The following is a 19,215-nucleotide window of genomic DNA, read 5'->3' on the forward strand; positions in this document are numbered from 1 at the left end:
ATCGTCCATGTATCGTATCGTTAACCATGTATCGTGATATGTATCGAATCGCTATTAAAATGTATCGTTACACCCCTAATAAACACACACTTCACTATATGTGTTTATTTGAGAGGGACAGCATTATACTAATGATCAACCTGGTTCTCGCGGATGGTCAATGTTTGTGAAAGGCGCTCTACAAAGTATTTACTTACTTTCACAAATGTAATCAGGCAGAAGATACGAGGCTGGCTTGTTTGAGGGATGGATAGTGTCAAGAATGCTGTTTACGCTTGCGCGTGTGTGTTTCTGCAGCTGAGTGTTGCAACTACATGCTCTCCATTACAACAGTTTCACTTACTGACTGTGTACAGTATGTATGTTGTAACAGTAGATAATCATTTGATCTAATAATATTGACAGTACTAGCCTGCAGTACAGCAGGGGCTGCAATTACGTTTCTTGAATCGGAATGAAAACAATGCACATGACCTTGAGGTGGTCAGTTTTAAGTGCTTTAGACCAGTGGTTCCCAAACCTTTTGGCTGTTCATATCTCAGTAACCTCATTATATTAAAAAAAAAAGAAAACCTGTTTAATTTATCCGTTGATGCAATGCAATATTGTAGATGATTCCCTGTATCAGTATTGCTACTGAACCAAAGTTTTTTTTAGAATGTATTTAGTAAATAATGCATAGTACTGATGCAAACTTGGACACATTGTTTGTTACCTTTATTTAAACTCGGGGATACAATTGAGGGCAAGCCCTCATTCACAATGTAGCCGAATCATCAGTGTTGTTACCTATAGCAGGGGTCTTCAACGCTTTCAGGCCGAGGACCCCTTAGCTGAGAGAGAGATGAAGCAGGGACCCCCAGATTCCATAGTTTCATTGTTTGACAGCACAATTCATGTTAATATGTTTTGCAGATATTTAACAACTTGAACCGTCAATACTTAATAAACTTGACCTTTCACTCTGTACTTATTGTGCTCTTTTTTCCTCTCTACACCAAACCACTTTTCCAAAAATAGCCGATCTACAAGCTTGTAGATCTGCTATTTTTGGCTAAAGTTCTCCGAACATGGACGTTAGGGTTCAAGTGGTTAATATAGCCTAAAAAAAGAGAAAAAAAGGTTTCCATCACACAAAGATTTGAAGGACCCCCTGTAGTAACTCTGAGGACCCCCTTTTGAAGACCCCTGACCTATAAGATCTCCAGAGTGTTTCGGGTGGTGTACCTTTCGAGACAGTCATTAGGAAAGATGGCTTTTGAGATGCTAGCAGCAGGTGTTGCCACTGAATAGCAAACTACAGAATACAGGAATCAAGAGTGGGAAGGTCTTGGAGACAGTACTGTAAAGAGGAGGTAGAGAAAATATCACACTTTTTTTTGCAGTGTATTAACTCATTGAGTGCCTATCCCGAATTAGTTCGGGATATATTATCGCATCCCAGAGTGCCTATCCCGAACTAGTTCGGGATATAAAAAAAAAAAAAAAAAAAACATTTTTTTGAAAAGTTTTTTTTTGATTTTTTTTTTTGGACCCCATCAAATCTAGTGAACATGATTTCAATCGCGATTTTGCATGTTCCACCCCCATACAACCCCATCTAACATACAGGGCAGCCATGTTTGTTTACATAACATGTAAAACATAATGGCGATTATCTCAAGAATGCCTGAACGGATTTCCAATCGGATTTTTTTGTTTGAAAGCTGTGAACAAACTGCACAAATCCATTTTTTAGAGCTCATTCTTCTCTGTTTTTTTCCCATGCATGAGGTGTGCAAGGTTTAATCATGGCTAAGTTGACGAAAATAAGGCTTCTAAAATGCTTGGTAGCCAATAGCTAACTTCAAGCTAACTTCATCCTCTTCCTGTACATGCACAAAGGAAAGTGTTCAGGCAAGTCATGGCTGCAGGGCTTCTGCATATACCAGCATATCTCTATGGGATTTTCTATGGCCACTGGGCGCCCTCTAGTGGTGAAAGGGGTGGCACTAAATGAGTTAACATAACACCTCTCACTCAGCTTTCTACCACAAACACTGACCACACTTTGTTTCCTTCATGCTAGGTACTCCCCCCCCCCCCCCCTTGCCCCCACGCATTTCCCACCACCCCCCAATATGCTCCAACCTAACACATACTAACACATGCAACGTGCTTGATAAGAGATTGAGTGCGTGAGAGAGAGGGGCAGCGAGAGTGAGAGCGAGAGAGATTGAAAAAGACAGACTACAACCACATTACTCCATTTATGATCACATACTGTAGTGATGCTGATGACAATGAGGATGGAGGAGATACCAGTTATTCTGGTGGCCTGCACGCTGCTGTTCTCATCTCATTATTACGCACTATTACTTTAACCATTATTTTATGCTATAACAAAGTGCCGCGTTGCGAGCTTGCAGACCTGCTATTTTTTTTAAACCGTGAACATTTTGAAAGTCTTTGAATATTTTTGACCCAACTCTATATAAACGTCTCCAAAATCCTAACAGGTTTCTGAAAAACCTGTTTCTATGTCAGTCGTGCTCAAACTTTTTCATGTCAAGGACACCCAAAATGATACATATTTGGCCACGGACCCCCCCCCCCCCCATCTCAAAATATTTAGTTCCAGGGACCCCCAGAAGTCAAATTTGAGTGACGATCACATTGTTTTTGTTGTCGTTGGGTTCAGTGCTAATAAGAACCACTAACAGCGACTGTGGGGAGCTAAAGGGATTTTTAGTATTAGTCTAATACTTTTGTTTAGTCCACACATTATACCATATCTGTTTCAATGCTGCGTTGTGAGCTTGCAGATCGGCTATTGTCGTTGCGGGGACACCCCGCTCAACTAAGTACCAGTAAGACTCCCTAATCGGGAGATAAGCGACCGTAGGTCACTTATCTCCACAAATAGGGCAAAAATGTGTTTTGCCAAAATCTTCCTGATCCATGTTGATGACATGAGTGTAGACATACTGTGTAGTGATTTTCGTGATTTTAGGGCAAAATCTGTAGGAGCAGTGTCCAAAAATGTGTTTTTAAAAATCGGCCTGGAGGTGGCGCTATATGGGAGAGATTCATGTTGATGGGATGAGTGTAGACATAATGTGTACCGATTTGCGTGATTTTAGGGCAGAAATTGTAGGAGCAGTGTCCAAAAATGTGTTTTGCAAGAATCGGCCTCATGGTGGCGCTAGAAGAGGGCCATGTGAGAAATGAGGGGTGGGGTCTCCGCGCCGGCAAGGCGGACGAATAGGTACCGGCCCCGGTCGCTCCTAGCCGGAGTTACGGCATTTTATGTGAGCTGCAGTGTAGGGGGTCCTCCACTGGGGGCGCCACCACTTTTGCATCCGTTCTGGAGCACCAGGAGTGGGTGGTCCCCGGGAATTCCCCGTGAGCAGCCCCGTTGGGGTGGTCATTTGGTCAGTTTAGCACATTTGGTCATTTTTTACATCTGGGGGTCCCCCAGGGACCTGGGGGTCCCTGGAGCTCCGGGGGTCCTTGGAGGTTGTAGTTTGGCAGGTAAGGAACGTGTGTGCAAAATTTGGCATGGATCGGGGCAACGGTTGCGGAGATATGAGCAGGGCAAGAGTGTGACGTGTGAGGTGTGACAGACAGACTGACTGACGGACTGACGGACTGACGGACGGACTTACACTTTGTGCAGGGTTTGATAGTAAATGCGACCTACGGTCGCAATAATCAAGCCTTTACTGGAGATTTGTCGTACGGCACGGATTTCTACACAGACAATTCTTTCAACATAAAATGCTGCATTTCATGTTCAGGAGGGTTTGGAAAAAGTGCAATCTTTGGAATGCTACCTTCATGTAGAGGCATGGAAAGGTGGGCATCTGCATTTCCTTGACCATAGTGCTGCATTTATGTTTATTTATGATAAAGTTCTCAGAATATGGATGCTAGGGTTCAAGTGGTTAATATAAAAAAGGGAGGAAAAAAAGTTTCAATCCCTCAAAAATTTGGAGGACCCCCTGTTGAAGACTCCTGGTGTATTGTGAATAAAACTTTCGGGCAGGTGGAATTTGCTTTCAGGTTGCCCTGACCGGGCAAGTGCTCGTTTAAGAGGGGACGCAACCGATAAACACATACAGTATCTGTCTGAACGCCTGAACCCATAGCCCGAGCGCTTCTGGTCTGTGGAATGTAAAATAAGAGCACTGTTGACCTCGACCTATAATGTGCTGTTTTCACTGTGGCTACACTTAAAAAATGTTAAATAACAAGTGTGAACCCATAGTCATATTCATAGCTATGTAGAGTATTTGGCCTAAAAAAAATATGTATGACATTTTTTATCACACAGCCCCAGAAAGTTAAAAAAGGGTGTTAAATTGAACGGTAATTAAAATTGTACCTATCATTCTATCTTATATTTACATTCCTCTAAAAGCCGCATCCCACTTCCAAGCCCATTCACGCCCACTTCACATCCACTTCAACTCATAGGTAGAGCCGTAGAACGTAGGGAATACCGCCCATGACTCTATGCCGTCCGCTAATTCGCTAGCCGTCGCCATGGTGCCAGCCTATAGAATAAACCTTCCGCCTTAATGCAGCTTGCAGCAAAAAAGGACCTATTTAATTTAGTTGCCTTTTGGGGGGGCACCCAATACGCAGTAACGTCCGTATACACCACGTCATCGCATCACCAATACTTTTTTTTTCAAAACTTTTTTTTTTTTTTTTTTTTTACTTTTTTTTCAAAAAACTTTTTTTTTTTCAAAAAACTTTTTTTTTTTTTAGAGCGGCACCGAGTGCCGCGCTGCGAGCTTGTAGATCTGCTATTTTTGAAAAATCGTGAACATTTGAATTTTGACCCGATTCTATAAGTGTCTTTTGAATCCTTCTAAGGTCCTTTGAAAAACCTATGTTTCTATGTCAGCAATCTGGCTAAACGTTGTCAAAGAAAAGGTCCTTTTCACTTCAACTGGAGCTCAGTTAGTCCGAGTCTTGAGAGACTACTATGTCAGTGGTTCTCAAACCTTTTCATGTCAAGGACCCCCCCAAAAAATGGTATTTGGCCACGGACCCCCATCTCAAAATATTTAGTTCCAGGGACCACACAGAAGCAAAATTTGAGTTACAAACGTTCGCTTTAAAAATACATATATTCAAAGATTTGCACACATTTTCACGACTTTTACAAAAATAGCAGATCTACAAGCTGTGAGCTTGTATATCTGCTATTTTTCACTGGTTAAAGCATTCAATAATTCTAGGCCTATTAAAGGGCCTTTTGGTGAAAATATCAAAAACAGCAGACCTCCAAGCTCACAACACGTCGGTTATTTTCAATGCTTGATTTCTACACAGAGGGCAATGTTCTCCACACGAGATGCTCTATTCAAGTTCAGGAGAGTTTTGACCATTGATGCTCTTGAACGCTACCTTCGGGCATGCAAAGAGGGGCATTTGCATTTCTTTCACCACAGCAAGAACTGCATTCATGGCCTGGAGAGGGCACTTTTTACAGACTTATAAAAGGACAGGGTCTCAGGCCCCCTTTGATGTGTGCACGTGCCTGGGGTGGGACACACTGCACAGAGAGAGAGGCAGAGAGTGAGAGAGAGAGAGAGAGAGAGAGAGAGAGAGAGAGAGAGAGAGTGTGAGAGTGAGAGTGAGAGAGAGAGACACTGTCACAACTTGAAAGCTGTTAGACTGACAGACTATACAACGATGATGAAGGTACCAGTCATTCTAGTGGTCTGCTCACTGCTGTTCTCATCCCCGGAAGTCCTGGCACAACGGAGTGAGTACTTTGGGTCATAACTGTCTTGGCTAAAGGACAACTTTGTTTTTTTTTACAACATCATTACTAGACGTCATTACTAGAGAAAAGAAAAGATGAGTGTTAAAATGTTTTCATTTACAGGTACTTCTTTCTATCATTTTAGTGATTTTAACGATTTTGATTTGCATGCACGCCAGTGGCTAAATATGTCTTTTTAGACACAATAAGCCCATTCCCAAGATGCACCGCAATCTTTCGTGGGCAGATGTGACTTATGGGGGCTGGTTTAAATAGTAACAAAAGAAGTGTGTGTGTGTGTGTGTGTGTGTGTGTGTGTGTGTGTGTGTGTGTGGGAGAGAGAGAAACTTGTCAGTGGTGGAAAAAAGTACTCAAATGTTTTACCTAAGTAAAAGTATCAATACTGCAATGTAGAAATAATAGTAACAGTCCAGAATTCAAAATGTACTTGAAAGTATGAATGTGTTGACATCAAAATGTACTTCTCATCTCTGGATGTCCTGGAGCAACGTAGTTTACTGGATCGTTGTTTTTTTTGTGACAATCCAAAGTAATCTTGTCTTCCTGTTATTCCAAACCGTGTTGATTTTGACAGCAAATTTGGATTTAGTTTTTATCATATCTTTTTAAAACGTAATTTTAGTTTTAGTCATGTTTTTGCCATTTTAAAATGCTTTAGTTTTAGTCTAGTTTTAGTCGACTGAATATCGCAAGAGTTTTGTCGAATAAATCTACAGTTGATTTTGTCGACAAAAAGATCCTTCGGACAGGCCTTAATGGGCGATTTTACTCTCGGTTTGCGTGCTGAAAACAGTGCAACACCCGAGCGCAGCCAAACATAAAATGACATGTCTTTAATTCTACTGGATCTCTTCTCCACTGGTCCCTCCGTAACATTTTAGTCTAGTTTTTATTTGTTGACGAAATTGTCAATATATTTAGTCTTAGTTTAGTCATAATAGCTTGTTTCGTTTTTATTAGGTTTGTGTCAGTGAGAAAAGGTCATAGGCATAGTTTTAATTGACGAAAACACCCGTAAATTCCAAAAACTGTATCTCATGTCTCTTTTTCACTCCGTCTCTCTCTCGTCCAGGCAGCTCGGTGGGTCCAGCTGAGTGCTGCTTCAAGTTTTACACCAAACGACTGCCTAAGAACAACGTGGTGACTTACCAGAACACTCACATTCACTGTACTACGCGTGCCACTGTGTGAGTATTACGTTAGTTGAAATATGATTATTTTGAGGGTCGTGGCCTGAAAAAGGTTGAGAAGAGAGCATTCTACATTTTGGTGCATTTTAAGACATGATTGAGCGGAATTTTAGGTCACAGGTCAGATCTGGTGTTGTGCCCTTGGGCGTCTCTCTGCACTTAAGACTTGGAATCGTGTCACTTTTAGATTGTAGATTAGATCAGATTAGTTTTGGTCAGTGAAAACAAAGGTAGTTGACGAAATCAACACTGGATTGGATGAACGGTTCTCGAGATAGCCTATAGGCCTATGTGAAGGACAGTCAGACAGAGAGACAGACAGACGAGACATATGTACACTGTATACAGACATTACAAACAGAGGTTCATGGAATGAGATGAAAGAGAGATGCCACGAGTTTAAACCAGATTCATAGGATTAGCTGTAACTTGAGCTACCCATTTTATAAACGGTTAAAAGTTCAGATAACACGCTTAGTTTGACAGCTAATCAGTACTAATCATCATTTATCCCATCATGATAAAACCCAAAAAATACACTGTCAGTGGAGTAAAGTACTTATACTGTACTTAAGTAAAAGTTTGAAGGTATTTGTAATTTATTTGAGTATTTCCAATTTCCAATACTTTTACTTCCTTCTTGGTAGTTTGGTGTGACCGTATAGCGTATACCCTAACAGAGTATTTCTACATTGTGTTGATCATTTTACCTAAAGGGGGCCTGTCACCTAAAGGGTTACTGTCACTTTAAGAATCATCTTAAAAAACAAGTTAATATTTTTATGATGTCATTGTGGGGATGCGCAATTATAAGCCAATCAAAGTAATTGTAGCCTGACTGTATTTACTTACTTACTGTTCTGGTCAGCTGTTGTTGGGGGGCGAGGGGCAGATTACACTATGACATGAGCTTCAGACTGTTTCAGACCTTTTTCAGAGAAGCTCATGACACAGTGTAATGACACAGTGTAATCTGCCCCTCAGCCCCTTTAGGTGACAGTACCCCTCTAAGTATAACATTTGCGTACTTCCATATTTCCACCACTGCACATGCACTGCAGTGTCCGTCCGTGACCCCAATGAGGTGTGAAGAAATAACATTTAAAAACTCTGTCTGTTCCAGGTTCACAATGAAGAACGGGGCCAAGCTCTGTGTCGACCTGGCTCAGAAATGGGTCCAGACCATCATCTCCTACATGGAGTCCAGACCAGGGACGTGCAGAGATTGTCAGAGAGGCAAGGGCTGAAATTTCTTAAAGGGCCTTTTGGTGGAAATATCGAAAATAGCTGACCTCCGCGTTGTGAGCTTGGAGGTCGGCTATTTTCGTTGAGTGATACCACACTGAACCAAGCATAATCAAGTCAATAGAGGGTATGCGTGTGACATCACTGTTGCTGGAAGTTACGTGGGAGCACCTACTGAGTGGCAAAAAACTAATTTATGCCATTGACAGCAATGATTGTATTAAACAAAGTTAACTCACCAACGTTGCGGCTGTACTGAAAGCTTGAATTATCCTCTTTCTATCTGCAAAGTTTTTGTTTTCATAAAAATCCACCATAGGCATGTTATGAGCTACTTTCTGTCAAGACATTCTGTGCAGGTTTTTATTTTTTCCAAGTGTCAGAGTTTGGAAGCACTCGTTTTCAACAACACAACATCCTGCTGCCTCCTGCATTATGTGCAATTTAGAAACAGGTGGTATGCAGGGCCGTTAAGTGATTTGCAACTAGCACTTCCAAACTCCAATGCTCCAAGCTGCTCAATGTTTTGCCACTCAGTCTAGATTAGGGGGGCGGGTCCCAGTGGACGTGCATACCCTCTATACTGGAGATGTGGCGCGTAACGGCATGGATTTCTGCACAGAGGGCAATTCTTTCAACATAAGCATTCAAGTTCAGGAGAGTTTGGACATTAAGGCAATTCTCTTGAATGCTGCCTTCTGGTATGGCATGGAAAGGAGGCATTTACATTTCTTTCACCATAGTGACAACTGCATTCATGGTCAGGAGAGGGCCCTTATGAGTCCATATGGTTTAATAGTACGCTCTCAAGAGTTAAAGATCTTTAGCTGGGGTCCTGGGGACCACCTGGAACCCCCTCTCAAGGACCACTAGTTTACTGTACATCTCTTTATTTTTTTTTTTTATTATTATTATTTTTATTTTACTTACTTATATTATGATGTTTTTGCATATAACTGTATTTTATTGTTTGTCTGTAAATGTCTGGATGAATTAAATACACCGGACCTTAATAGAAACAAGCCCAGGGCTTATTTGGGTTCAGTGGTGAAAAACAGTACTCAATTGTTTTAATTAAGTATCAATACTGCAATGTTGAAATAGATGTTACAAGTAAAATTCGGAATTCAACATTATAAAAGTACAAAAGTATTGGCTTAAAAATGCACTTAAAGTACCGAAGGTAGAAAGTACCCATTATCCCAGTGTTTCTCAAATGGGTGACGTGTACCCCTAGGGGTACACAGAGGTACTGCAGGGGGTACTCCAGAAATCGCCCAAAAAATAAAAATAAAAGTATAAATCATGCTAATATTGTTCATAGGGTCATTAATGATTATATATTGTTTTGACTACAATTGAAATTAGGAGGGGAAAAACATGTACTATTATGTTTAATGATGACACATGGCGAAACTTGATATGAGCCTGAGTTTCTAACGTGTTTTAAAGTTGTTTGAATGTATTGAAGTTATTGACATGAAAACTGTTTGAGACTCTTTCACCCCATCTCTTATCTGTGATTTTATATTCTTGAAATGGGGGGTTATCATAGCATCATATACCACTATTTATTTATATTTTAATTACAGTTTATAAGCAAGATGTTGTTGCCGCGTAAAGGGGGTACTTGGATTCAGACATCAGGAAAAGTAGGTACTCAAGCAAAAAAAGATTGAGAAACACTGCATTATCCCGTTTCAAGTTTTCAAAGACAATCTTTTGAAAATAGCCGATCTACAACCCAGTACTTGTTTGTGTTCTCCTTTTAGCATTCTTTTATATAAATCTGTGCCACACCGTGCCTTTTGTTTAATGCAATGCAATAAATAAATATATAAAAAACTGTTATTAAGTATTCAATCAATAAAACTAATAAAAACTGTTGATAAAGCTTTCAATGAATAAATATATAAAATCCTTCGGCCTGGCAGAGACAAGACTATTATTTAATTATTTGACGTCTCCGGGTTTCACAGAGCTGTCTAATACCTGTCTAAGGGCACGGTACCAAAGTATGGTTGCCAGCTGCATGATAAGTCCCCCACAAAACTGGGAAAAGTGATGACTCGTCACAAAACCATAGTTTTGTGGGGCCGTTTTTATCCCAAGGAATGTTTTTCGTGCAAAACAAATGCTTGGAATGGATTCAGAATCATGAAAAAAAACCTTGTTTGACCCCTCGCATGCTACTTAAGCAGATTTGTTTTTTGAATTATTTTCCTATAGGCTATATATAGTAAAGTCAATGGGACCCCATTTGATTGGCTCCCACAAAGTTTCCCAAGGGAGTTGGGTTGGAACAAATTCAGAGGTAATAGTAGACACCTTTATGAACACATTTGTGAAGAAAGCTATTGATAAGCATTTAGTTCCCGGATTGGTCAAAGATGGAGTTTGCATGTTCTCCCCGTGTCTCCTAGGGTTGATACCCTCACAAAACCATGCAGTAATCCTGGTCTCAATGATGCCTCCCCCTGGCCAGCCGGGGCACCTGATGGAGGGGAAAGGAACTGGTTGGAATAACGTGTTCCTTCCACGCGCTACGTCCATCCCGGGGAAATACCCCCCTGTCAGGTGAAAAGAAACAACTTGGACTACTCATGCATTGAAGGAAGCATGAGGTCAGTCCGTTGTCTCCCCAGGCGCGGCAGAGGGAGAGCAGAGCCCAGGATTACATAGGCAATGCTGCCAATGCTTTTCAATGGGAACAGAGCATATTTCTATATTATCATTGCAGTCATAGTTGCAACAGGGCGCACGTACGGTTAAGTTAACCTAAATGTCATTGGGTGGAACACTTTGTAGTTTTTGCTTCTTCATATAGACCAGAAAAAAGGTGTGTGTGTGTGTGTGTGTGTGTGTGTGTGTGTGTGTGTGTGTGTGTGAGAGAGAGAGAGAGAGACAGTGCGTGCGTGTCTGCGCGCGAGACCATATATTTGCAAAGCTTGTGGGAGGTTTTTAGTCCAGTATGTGGTATTTATTGGTGAGCTTGGAGGTCGGCTATTTTCAGTGCTTGATACCACACTAAACTAAGCATAATCAAGTGAATACTGGAGATGTGTCGTAATGGCATGTATTTCTACACAGAGAGGGCAATTCTTTCAACATAAGATGCTGCATTCAAGTTCAGGAGAGTTTGGACAAGGCAATTCTCTTGAGTGCTGCCTACAGGTATGGCATGTATGGGGGCATTTGCATTTCTTTCACCATAGTAAAAACAGCATCCATGGTCTGGAGAGGGCACCTTTTACAGACAGATAAAAGGGCAGGGGCTCAAGCCCCCTTTGATGTCAATGTGTGCATGTGCCTGCCCCACAACTCCTCTCAGTCTCAGCTCTGTAAACTGTTTATGGGAGTTTGTACACAAGTGGTCGTAAACAAAACGTGTCTCTCGAGAACTTGTAACTTTCGTTTTTCACACACAGTTTCACAGGCCCAAAATGACATTTAACCTTTGCACTGTTTTGTGCTAGCGGGTTAAAGCAGCGCTATGTAACTTTCATCTTCTACCGCGGATCTGAACCCGTTGAACCTTGAACCATCAGGTCAAAAACCGTGTCAGGACCACGTGTCTTAGTGACCTTTGACACGACCAGCAGCCATTGTTATATTAGGCCTATAGCATACTCTACCATACAGATTGGACATATTTTAAATGTATTCATTAAAAAAGTGAGGCTTTAACTCAATCAAATACACAAAGAACGATGAATATCATATAGATTTCTTTAGCTTATTATTATATTTTTTTACCTCAGCTTAACAATTATGCAATGCTATAAATGACATTTCTTTTGGTTCGATACTTGGGGGACGTGTGTGTGTGTGTGCGAGCATGCGTGAGTGAGTGCATGTGTGCACGCGCACGCACGCACACACACACACACACACACACACACACACACACACACACACACACACACACACACACACACACACACACACACACACACACACACACACACACACACACACACACACACACACACACACACACACACACACACACACACACACACACACACACACACACACACACACACACACACACACACACACACACACACACACACACACACACTTTTATGAGTGTAGGCCTACAAACACCACTCAGCCTTAAAGGACAACTTTGTTTTTTTTACAACAAGGTTCATATTTTAGATTGTAATTAGAGAAAAGAAAAAGTGAGTGTTAAAATGTTTTCATTTGCTTCGTTCTATTCGCATAGAACGCATTTACCGTGCTAAAATATGGGGCATGCGTACAAGTGGCTAAATATGTCTTTTTAGACACCATAAGCCAGCAGTTTGTTTATTGCTATTTACAGTAACATTTCTAGCCCCCATAAGTCACATCCAACCATGAAAGGTTGCGTTGTATCTTGGGAATGGGCTTATTCTGCGTAAAATAACATATTTAGCCACTTGTAGGCATGACCCCAACCACTGAAATAAGAATCTCTAAAACAATAGAAAGAAAGAAATGAAATCATTTTAACACTCATCTTTTATATTCTTTAATTACAATCTAAAATAGGAACTCTTGTTGTAAAAAAACTAAAGTTGCCCTTTAAAGCTTTCTGATAAACAATGACCATGCACAGTAGTTTCCTTCCTTCTATATACTCCCCCTTTTCCTTTTTGGAAGGATATAAACTGTCAAAGAGTGAAACGGATACAACTGCAACCATTATTCATAATAATCCTAATCCTGATGAGGATGGAGAAGGTAGCAGTTATTCTAGTGGTCTGCATGCTGCTGTTCTCATCTCTGGATGTCCTGGCACAACGAAGTAAGTCTACACTACAGGATTGTCTGGTTTTAATCATACTCTTGCTCTTATCAATTCAAGGGAGTTTTATTGGCATGAGAAATCATACGTTTACATTGCCAAAGCATGTGTCAAAATATAATTAAAACAGTTGAAAATGGGGAATTTACCGTATATACAGATATGACTGGTGTCGAAGGCGCACGTGCAAGACACCAGTCATGTCGCCATACCTTAGCAACAGGCTTGATGAATTTATTTTAAGAAGTACATTTAACCTTTGCACTGTTTTGTGCAAGCGGGTTAAAGCAGCGCTATGTAACTTTCATCTTCTACCGCGGATCTGAACCCGGTGAACCTTGAACCATCAGGTCAAAATCCGTGTCAGGACCACGTGTCTTAGTGAGACATGACCTTTGACACAACCACCACCCATTGTTATATTAGGCCTACAGTACATACTCTAGCATATAGATTGGTCATATTTTATATGTATTCATTACAGAAAAGTGAGGCTTTAACTCAGCCACAAATACACAAAGAACAATGAATATCATAGAGATTTCATCTGCTTATTATAATTTATTGTAAGTAGTGCATTTTTTTCTTCCCTGTAGCCAAGGTATATGGCAGCTAGCTACCTTGCCATACCCAATTGACGCCTCTGCTTCCAATATTTTATAATAAACTTTTTTCTTGATTATGCCCTTTGTAATTTGATTTGTTTATAGCAGGATACCTTTGTCCACCGCTTGTACACAGCAGCATCATTTGCTAGATATTTGATAAAGTGCATCATGTCTGTTCAGTGCATTCAGGATGTGTTGCTACCATAAGTGCATAATCACCAGCTCTCAGCTTTCTGTTCTCACCACAAACACAAACATCGACCACATTTTGTTTCCTTGATTCTAGGTAAGCTACTCCCCGCCCCCCAACACACAAGCCCTGGTTCCAGGGCTTAATGGAGAGTATCATGCAGCGGGCGGCTCCAGAGAATTGGGACTGGGGGGGCTATGGGGGGGCTGGCTTTTTTAGAGCAGGGGCTAATTAATTTTTGCAACAAACAATAATGAATTGAGTTGTAATATGACAAACGAGATTTCTACGCTTAGGGTATGGATAACTGAACAGACCAGATCACTGGCAGATGCTAGGTCCAAATTCGAGGAATGTCGGATAGGGTTTTTGTGAGGCTGAAGATACTTTCCAGCATAAAAAGTAAGATTTTATAGTATGGTTTAGTACGTAGAAGTCAGTCAATTGTCTTTCACATATTCATATACATTTTATTTATTTATTCCTTAAATATTTTTCATCACAATTGGGTTTGTGGGGAGGGGGTGCTAAGCTTTCACCAGGGGGGGCTAAAGCCCACTCTAGCCCCCCCCCCCTGGAGCCACGTACTGTACTCTACAGTGGTTAGATCTGATAGGGAGGAGCAGCATTCCCCGCTAATCTAAACGTACATCACAGGACCAGCCAGGAACCAGGAGCCCTCAGAGCAGCTAGCCCTGCAGAGGGACCTGCAGGTTAAGAGGGTTAGAAGTTGGTGTCTCTGATAAGGGATGGGAACCATAGATATAACAACCTCCTACTGTAGATACCTCACATCAGGCCTGGGATTTCGTCATTTTAGGGGCAAGGCCACTTGGCCTTTGGTGTTGTCCATTTTTTTAGGGCACAAAGGCCAAATGCCAGGGCAGGAAGGCCATCAAATAAAACACGATTTTAGTCCATTGAAAGAATTAGTTGAATTTAAGGGTTAGGGATGATAATCATCTGCAGTGAAATTGATAAATGATGGTATGGTTACAATCTGATCCATGTTCAGCCCTGCACCAATCAAAATCACTGGATTGGTTTAAAGATGGGGACTCAGGGGAGTGAATATATCAGAATCTCTTTCTTTAAATTTTTATCCCACGATTTTTGTAACCCATTTTTTCACCCGGTGCCAATTGCCTAAGCTGTGATCCTGGGCTACTCTCCCTCTGCCAACCTGGGGAGGGCCCCGAACTGAGCTCATGCTTCCTTCAATGCATGAGGAGTGAGCAGGCCGCTTCTTATCACCTGACAGGGGGAGCTTCCCCGGTTGGACGTAGCGCGTGGAAGGAACACGTTATTCCAACCAGTTCCATTCCCCTCCATCAGGCGCCCTGGCTGGCCAGGGGGAGGCTTTATAGAGACCAGGATTACTGCATGTTTTTGTGAGGGTATCTACCCTATAGGAGACACGGGGAGAACATGCAAACTCCACACAGAAAGGCCCTTTTGCCAACCCCACCTAGGGTGTGGGCACTGATGACGCGGAGGAGGGAACACGCCCCCAGCACCCACAGTGTCCCCCGGCGGGAATCGAACCCAGGACTTTCTAGCTGTGAGGCGACAGCACTACTGACTGCGCCACCGTGCCCCCTAATATATCAGAATCTCAACAAAAGACAATGTTACACATATTGACAAGAGAGAGACAGAGGAGAAAGTGGTTCAGTCAGCTGGGGCATTAAGGCCACTGTGGCCTCAGGTCATGCCATATTGGTTTGAGGGGCCTCACATACTCGCCACTGCAGTTCAATTGAGCGACCTGTAAAAAAAAGGGAAGGCGGAAAGTAGTCAGTAGTAGACTACTGGCCAATCACAGCGTATCTTTTCCGGGACTTCGATTCTATTCAAAGGAACTTTATTGGCATGAGGAAACAAACGTTTACATTGCCAAAGCACGTGAAGTGCCTCTGGGAAAGAGGGAGACTCTGATTAGCTTGTGATGCACGCTGAAGCGTGCTTCAGAAATTCCGGAAGCGTGACTTTCCCTGAAATGGCCCCCCGAGATACAGACGCCTCATAGCCGGAGGAGGCGTCTATGACGGGGACGACCTATCTAGAGAACTGGTTCTCAACCTTTTCAGGCCGCGACCCACACAATTTAACTGGGGCCCCCAAATAATCATATGTTAACTCGGGACCCCCCCACCCTGATGAGCACTAAGAGTTATTGATGCATTACATTTTGTATAACACGGTTCTATTCTGAAAATAGCAGATCTGCATGCTCAGCATGTAGATCTGCTATTTTCACAATTTCTGCCTCTAATATTTGACAATTTGGCCAATGTTTAATTTGTCATTTTAGAGGTATTAAAAAGTCCTTAAATTGTCACTTTAGAAATGTGTTTTTTTTTTTTTTTTTTTTTTACTGTTGGGTGAGAAAACAATGTTGCACAGTGAGTTAATTATGATCTGGGGACCCCCCAAAATAATTTGGGGAACGACCCACAGGTTGAGAACCACTGATCTAGAGCACTGGTTCCCAAACAGTGGGTCAGGACCCATTTGGGGGTCGGGGATACCACAAGTATTTTGAGTTTTTGAGCTAAAACAAACAGGACCATGCAGGAGTGGAGAGAGAGCACAAGATAGCAGAGGTGGAAAAAGTACTACATTTTTTTACATAAGTAAAAGTATCAATACTGCAATATAGTAATACGCCGCTAGTGAACGGTCACACCAAACTACCCTATGAGAGTGGATTCCTGATTCAGTAAATTATCTTGCTTTGCAGTCATGATTGTGGTCAATGCAGAGCCTATGTAACAGCCAGCAGTGTACAGTCTTTGCACGTAGGGTTGAGTTCAATGTTATTGGGTGGAAGCACACACGGCACAGTACTATTTCCTTCTTAGGCCTATAGAAGACATGGGGTGTGTGCGTGTGTGTGTTTGCGTGTGTGTTTCCGTGTGTGTTTCCGTGTGTGTGTGTGTGTGTGTGTGTGTGTGTGTGTGTGTGTGTGTGTGTGTGTGTGTGTGTGTGTGTGTGTGCGCGCACGTGTAGGAGCGTGGTGGTTTTGAAAAGTTCCTTTTGCTGCTGTGGTTTGAGTGTTGCAACAGCCCCCATACACTCACTCAGACTCTCTAAGCCTGTCAATTAGAACTACTAGATAAAAAGCCCCCTTCGGGGGTTTGCGTCCTTCCTACGCAAAAGCCCCCTGAGCAGGGGTAAGAAAGTAGATTAAAAGTCATTATCAGACCAAAATGTATTTGTTTTGTGCAGTGTTTTGTTTTGTTTATCCCCAAAATGACTGGGTGTCACAGGTTTTGTGGCAATTTGAAGCATCTGTAGAAATATGTGACATTTGTCATTTCTGTTTCTGTTTATAGTAGTCCCATATAGATTTACATATCGTCACTGTCGGGCAGAAACCTTGTATCTCCAAGTTTCAAGTTTGTACGTTTTTTCACCAAGTAAAGCCCTGCTTCATCATGCAAGGCTGTCGCACTAAAGTAGTGAAAACAGCCGATCTACAAGCACACAACGCCTCGCGGTGGTTGTGTGCTTGTTAGGGGTGTAACAATACATTTTAATAGCGATTCGATACATATCCCGATACATGGTTGACGATACGATACATGGACGATATTGGTTCATTCATGGCGATACGATACGATTCGATTCAATGATTTAAAATCGATATAGTAACTATTTAGCAAAGAAATTAAATCTGTGTGAAAGGTGTGGATAGTACAGGTTTTTAAGGGAAACATGTATTATTATGGATATAAATAAGTAAACACAGTGATTATCTGCCAAATACATGGACATTGTATATAAAAAAAAAAACTGCACCTTGACATGAACCCAGAGATTACACACATTTATCGATAGACCAGTGTAGCTATTTGGAAAGGAAAAGTAATTAAACTCCTCCTTTAAATGTTTTCTTCTTAAAAATGCTAAATATAATGCACAAGTGGGCAGTATCGATACAATCGATTCTTTGCACTGCCGATTCGATACGATACAAAATAAAACGATATGATTCGATTTTAGCTGTTTTCATTTCGATATACTTCGATTTTTGAAGTTAAAAACGATATTTCGATACAGTTACTATATCGTTACACCCCTAGTGCTTGTAGATCGGCTATTTTCACTTGTTTAGTTCATTTTTAAAATGATAAATACAAAACGGTCTTGGACACACAAGGTTTTCCACCCGACAACGACGATATATTATATGTAAATCTATATGGGAAAATTGAATGGAGGATTTCTTTGTGGCACCTGAAAACCAAGCCCACTGCTTTTAAATAAAGTTAAATGAGTTTAACTTGCCTACTCAGAGTAATATCGAGAATGAATTAATGAATGAATGTTTCTACAGGGGAGCCACCATGTAAATCATGCGTGCGATAAGAAACCTTTTTTTTTACATTAACCACTTGAACCCTATAGATCCCTTTTCTGAGGGGAACATTAGCTGAAAATAGGAGTGCTCCAAAGCTCATGCACGAGGCGTTGTGAGGTAGTAGATCAGCTATTTTCTGCAAAAAAGGTTTTGTTAAGGGGAACCAAAGAGCAGATCTAGCACAAGTTTACTAAATATTGAGGGTTTAAGTGGTTAACTGTCTGAAAATACATTTTAAAATGAATCCAACATAACGCTACACGATGATAGTAGGCAAACAAGTCTATGAAGCCATCTATGAAAACTATAAAAACAGTATATATGCTTCATCTCTCTCTCAGCTAAGGGGTCCCTGGCCTGAAAAAAAAAAAAAAGTTATGCTTTTAAGCTCAGTCACTGAATGTCTTTTTCGGGCCATTCTGTTCACTTCTGCTCTTCTCATAGCCAGATCACTTCATGCTTGCAGAGGCGTAGTGGCCGTAGGCAAGCCATGCCTCCGTCTGCATAAGTGCGATCTCACCTGCCTTAGGGCCAATGCATAGCCTACTCCACTTTTAGAGCCGAGTTATAATTCTGTTCGGGGTGTCACAACATCTCGGCAGCACTGAACAGGCGACTTAATGGCGCTATAACCGCCCCCCGAACCTCTGAACAACGTCATATTGTAGTTTGGACAGAGCCGAACCGAATTAAACTCTACTCTAAAAGTGGAGTATGCAGCCCTTTGAAAGAAACACTGAGGAGAGAGAGAGAAAAAGAGGGGCAGACTGTAAACGAAGCAAACACAGTGGTTTTCCTTCTAATCATCTTTGCAAACCTGTTGTAGTGTTTCTGATTGTGCAACCAAGGGCCTGCAGCCTAAAAAAAAGATGATGTGATAAAAATAATACATTATACTGTAGCAAGTCCTTGTATTTTGAGCATTTGATTATAGCAGGATACATTTTTCCACGTCAGTGTGAGTGCTTTATTAGCATCATCATTTATATTATAAGCAGCATAATTTGCTATGTAGATATTTGATAAAGTGCATCGTGTC

This window comes from Nannobrachium achirus (assembly GCF_963921795.1).
Source record: "Nannobrachium achirus genome assembly, chromosome: 16".
NCBI lineage: Eukaryota > Metazoa > Chordata > Actinopteri > Myctophiformes > Myctophidae > Nannobrachium > Nannobrachium achirus.